The following is a 6,000-nucleotide window of genomic DNA, read 5'->3' as shown; positions in this document are numbered from 1 at the left end:
CTTCCCAAAGTGCTGGGATATGTGCCCAGCCTATAAACCCTTATACTATTAAAAAATATGATTTTTACATCTTTTTCTATAGCCATAAGTTACATAACTTTTATTTGTTTAAGCATTATCTTTAAGCTTAAATGCACTTTATTTTTACCATGGTCTTTTTACCATGGATTGTCTATCCCTGGCTTCCTGAGTTTGATTCTGTGTTTAATTTGTGGGACATTATCAAGCAGGTTTTCAAAGACAATCTCACAGATTCTATGCTCATCAAGATTTTTAATGATTGAGAATGTCTTCCTTTTTCCTTTATAGTTAGAAGACATTTTGGCTGGATTTAATATTCTTGAATGTCACTATCTTCCCACAAAACTCTAGATATTTTCTGTTGATATGCAGCTCATTGTATTCTAGAAGTGAATATAGCTGTGAAAAAGGTTTAGACTACTCCAATTTTTCCTCCATGTAGGTGACCTGTTTGGTCTGTCAAAATACTTGAAGAAATTTGTTTATTGTGTCAAAGTGTGACAGTTTATCTGGGATATATATTTGTCCTGTGATTTTCATACCCTAAAATACCATGTGTCCTTGTGATATATGTATTCAATTTGTGTTTTTCCAGTAATATATCTTTCATTATATGATTAGGTAGATTTTCTGTTCTGTATGTAGGATATTCTACTTTAGAGATACCAATTACCTTGTGCTGAATTACCACATCTTCCAGATCTATTAGCTTATCTAATTGTTTTACTCTGCATTTTCATCTTCCTTCACTAGGATTATTCCAGTGTCAGTAATTCAGGTTTAAAATCTATATTCTGTTTTATTCATATTTTTCAGTTTACTAGTTGAATAATGAGAAAGTTTGGTCCCTAAAATGTTTTCTTCCATCTGCAATTTATTTATTTATTTATTTTTGAGACGAAGTCTCACTCTGTCACCCAGGCTGTAGTGCAGTGGCTTGATCTTGGCTCACTGCAACCTCCACCTCTTGGGTTCAAGCGATGTTCCTGCCTCAGTTTCCCAAGTAGCTGGGATTACAGGCGCCTGCCACCATGCCTGGCTAATTTTTATATTTTTAGTAGACACAGGGTTTCACCATATTGGTCAGGCTGGTCTTGAACTCCGGACCTCAGGCAATCCACCCGCCTCATTTGATTATTGTAACACCTCTGTTTAAAATTCAGTTTATTGAATTCAAGTTTTTATTAAGTCAGTTATCACTTATTATTGTTGATCCGTGATACGAAGCAATCGTAAGGAATTGTGAGTTAGGTGTTAACCTATGTTGTGTTCTTTCATGCTCATTTGTATGCTGTATTCCTTTTTATCCATATTTTGTTTTAAGTTCTGGTTTAGATTTTCCATGTACTTTCTTTTCACTTTAATTATTTTGGGGTGACTCCTGGTAGACATTCTGTTTTTTGATAAAGAATGAAATGACTCGCACTGTTTCTGAGAACAATTTTTGTTTCTATTTTGAGGAACTCATGGGGGCTTGTGTTTATCAACTTCTCTACAGCTAAACTACATGGGTGGAGGGATAGTGAAAAGTTGCTGCTGAGAGAGAACAGATGAGGGCAAAGTAAAGACTTTGTTAAAACGCATCAATTCTGTCCCCTTGTAAGCCTGCTCATGATGCAACAGTATTAATTATTCCCTAAATCAACTTCAGTACCTGAGGTTAAGTTTTTACCATTCCCACCAATTTGGGCATTGTCCTCCTCAGTCGATTCACTTCTCCACTTTTCTTCTTTCTTCCTTGGTAGGATTTCTATGACTTCTGAGTTGAAAAAAGACGAAAGAAAAAAATGACTACCCTTTAATTTTTGAGATTTCTGAGGCTATTGTCAACTCACTACTTCGCCTTATAAGGAATATCTAAACCCTCCACTTTACTCCAGAATTTTTGTATTTATTTATTTATTTTATTTATTTATTTATTTTTTTGAGACAGGGTCTCACCCCGTCACCTAGGCTGGAGTGCAATGGTGCAATCTTGGCTCACTTCAACCTCTGCCTCCCGGGTTCAAGTGATTCTCCTGCCTCAGCTTCCCTAGTAGCTAGGATTACAGGCGCGTGCCACCACACTCGGCTAATTTTTTGTATTTTCAGTAGAGACGAGTTTCACCATGTTGGCCAGTCTAGTCTCGAACTGACCTCAAGTGATCCACCCACCTCACCCTCCCAAAGAGCTGGGATTACCGGCATGAGCCAGTGAGCCCAGCCTACTCCAGATTATTTTCTTTATTTCCCCAGGCACCAGTTGTTGAAGATAAGGTTATTCCTCCTTCTTTTTTGGTTATTTATTGGAAAACTTTCCCCGAAGTGTTTATTCTTATTGTTATTATTTGAATTTATAGGTATTAGGGGAGAACATTCTTTGAGCTTTAAAATGTTTATTTAAATCTTAATTTTAAAATATGTTATTATATTTCTATAATGAAGATGATAATTCATGTGCCTCCCTTCTTCACCCCTAATTCAGTTGAAAAATCCATTTTATTAGCTTCTTAATCACATCTGGCTATTAATACAGTTGTTCTTCTATTGCTCTCAGAAAACTGTGAGCTCCCCGAATGTAGAATGTGTGCTTTCTCTTCCTTTTCTTTTAGTTCTCCTAGTATCTAATGCTCAATGCATGTAGAATGAATGAATAAATGAATGCATTTACATGGAACCTGATTTATGTTCAACATAAAGACTTACTTTCTAATGTTAAGGGTCTCTAAAAATAATACATAATTTTTTCAGAGGATTAACCATTGTTAAAAACACTTAAAGTGGGGACTTAATGATTATCTGAAAGGGATAGATGGGACCAAGATTTTCTAAGATTTTTCTATGTAGTTGAAATCGGACATTTGTTCTCCAGTAGAGTTTTAATATAAAGCTCATATTTAAAAGAGTTCTGAAAAGGTTTCCACAGATGTTTCCAGTTAGAATTCCTTAGGAAAAGAAGTACTCTTTTTTTTTTTTTCAAATGTTCTGGGCACATCTAATTCTAAGATAGTGTTTCCATTTGTAAGAATTGTTCACCGGTAAATTTTCACACACTGTTTCTTTTGTTCTGGACTTATTTCTAGTGGCATTTAATATAATAATAAGAAGGATGAAAACAACAACATTACTACTAACACAGCAGTAGCAACGTCAACTAAAAATAATGTTCTAGCCTTAAATAAACCTTTTTGCCATTCATCTTTTGAATCTTAAACTCTGACGTTGTCTGTGACTATTTTGAAGATAATGTGAGAGTTTATTCAAATGCATTTTTAAGCTTATGATTATTAACTTTTCAAACTTGGAAGCATCCCTAGTGGTTTCTTCAGTAGCTATGTCCTCTACCTGACTTTCAGTCTGCCTACAAACAATCATGGGAGTGCAGTCAATTTTAAAGTAAAATCACTTTGGCAGAAAGGTTTGTTTCCTTTTCTTTGTTGCCTTGGTATACCACTAGTTTCAAATGCCTAATTTAAACTTGAAAGAAAATTCCTGATGTCCTTGCTTTACATTTCTAGAGATCCAATTGAGTACCAGGTCCAGCGGTCATCTATTCGCAGATGTAGTGGAACAGTGAGTAACTTAAGTAGGATAAAATTAGAATAGGAGCTTTAAAAAAATCCTGAGAACCCTGACAATATGGATATACCATTCTCGACTTTTGTATGTGGCTTACAACAAAGCTTGAAATAATAATAATTATTTTTCAGCGTGGCATGTCTAAGTATGAGTGTGGTGAACACTTAAAATACCATATCAGGCTATATGAGAATCACTTTCTACTTTTCTGAGATGGAAAGTCGAGGCTCAGAGTTGGCACTTGAAAAAATCTGTGAAATGTAGAGCTAGGATTTGAACTGAGTTCTCCGCAAAATTTAGAATATGAGGGAAAAAAACTGGCATTTAAACAAAGGAAAGAGTGAGATAAATATCCAATAGGGTATTTTATGTCAGGAATGGAATGTTTTGTAAAGCAGGTCATAGAAAAAGAAGAAAAGAAAAGCAAAAATGAGCAAAGTAAGGGGGATCTGAAAGCTCAGGAGTTTTACTCTTAAGTGAGATGATCAGATGATCCTTTCTGAGAAGAAGACCTTTGAGCAGAAGATCGAAGGTGGTGAATTAGTTCATCTTGCAATTATATGGAGGAAGAGTTTTAGACACAGAGCTGGCAGTTCGTGCAAAGACTCTAAGTAGGAGCTTGTTTTGAGAAGTCCTAAAACAATAAAGAGCCTAGTAGAGCTGGAATTGTGTGGTTGGGTGGGGAGATAAAAATGGTGGCATGAGCAGTGAGGAGTAAACAGAGATGAGCTTAGGTGATGAAGGACAGGTGACATAAACTGCAAAACAGACAGGATGTTAGGTGTTAAGTTGTCACAGAGCCTCTGCTAAACTAGAGAGTGCACACCCAAACTAAGGACCTTTGTGTTGAATTTTATAATAAAACACAGTTCTGACAAACAATGCACATTATGGGGCAGAGTTCAGCAAGTTTTCTATTACTAATTTAATTTAGTGCCTTCCATTTATACAAAAGGATGCTGGGCCCACAGAAGTTCAATGTCAGAGTTGGTAGATGCCTGACTTTGGATTTCTAAAACATTCCTTTATTTTCTCCTTCCCCTAAAAAGTGTTCTGTGTCCTGGCAAAGTTTTAGGAAAGGGGATTGAGCATAACTAGGGAAACTCAATTTCCAAGGAAAGTTTCCAGTGACTTAGAAAACTTGAGATGTCATTGCATAATCTAAAAGAACAAAGTTGCTTTTAAAAGTGGATTTATTAAATCCACTGAAATGTCCCTAAGTCCCCATGGTAGAGGATGGATTGTACCACCAGTTGAACTTTCATCAATGTAACTTAGTGAAATGATTTTTGGATCAAGTTAATCCCTTTGTTTTTCTGTCCAGTTCTGTAAGAGCTATCACTTTAGATGATAAGGACTCTTCTCCCCTAGTATGCATGTATCTCTCCCATCTTTTAGATCATTAAACCTTAGGAATGCAGCAAGAGTCTGCCTGTCAGTGCCTATACCATGTGGTATTTAAAGTACTCTTTGCAAAACATAATGGTAAAATGGAAAGAGTGTACACTATAGTTGAATGTTCCATGTTCTAGGGCCTGCTGTGTATATGTATGTGTGTGTGTGTGTGTGTGTGTGTGTGTGTATATAGTTCCTTCCAGTCTCAGAAGAATAAAAAATAAAACCATATAACCTAAACAAAAGCTTCTATATGGTCTGGTACAAATTTCTAATGAGCCCTTATTTATTCACATATCCTCTTCAACAATTATGATAAATGTTCCTAAATCCCAATTTCTTTTATGTGTTTATGCCATTTGTTGTTTACAAATAACAGTTGAGGTGTGATTAATTGGATGAGTGTGTAGGTGACTGGATAGAGGGATGGGCAAACACATGAATTAATTAATGAATGGATGAATTACATTGCTTTTCAGCGTTGAGCACTTAAGTCAATCTTGATGGATGTCTAATAGCTCATTTGGTCAATGACAATATCTAAAATTACATCCAACTCTGAAATTTTGTGATTCTATATATAGTGTTTATCTCACACATTATCAAGGCCATGGCCTACACTGAGTAATTATTTCTTCTTTATATTTATAAGTTAAACATATTAGCAGTTGCATAGATGAGATATGTGAATATGAGTTGTTCTGAATCCCAAAATGTTGAATGGGATTACATTCTTTTCAGGAATGAAATGACATGTAATATACTGCTATATTTTTACTAGAACCTTGTGTTTTTCACTAAAAAAGTATTAAGAAAGAAAGGAACACTTGAGAATGCTAAGAGAATTCCTGGAATTTATAATTGGTGACTGAAACTCAGAAAAATAAAAAACAATCTTTTTTGATTTTGTCTGTAGTGACTAAGATTCTTCTAGGTGTACCCAACTCAGTTTTGATGATAAGTAAATGCAGAAGACAATTTTAAAGTCAGTGAGACAGAGGTCAAATATAAAATTTGGATGAATGG

Source organism: Colobus angolensis, unplaced genomic scaffold, assembly GCF_000951035.1.
Source record: "Colobus angolensis palliatus isolate OR3802 unplaced genomic scaffold, Cang.pa_1.0 Scaffold178, whole genome shotgun sequence".
Classification (NCBI taxonomy): domain Eukaryota; kingdom Metazoa; phylum Chordata; class Mammalia; order Primates; family Cercopithecidae; genus Colobus; species Colobus angolensis.
Note: the sequence above shows the minus strand (reverse complement) of the source record.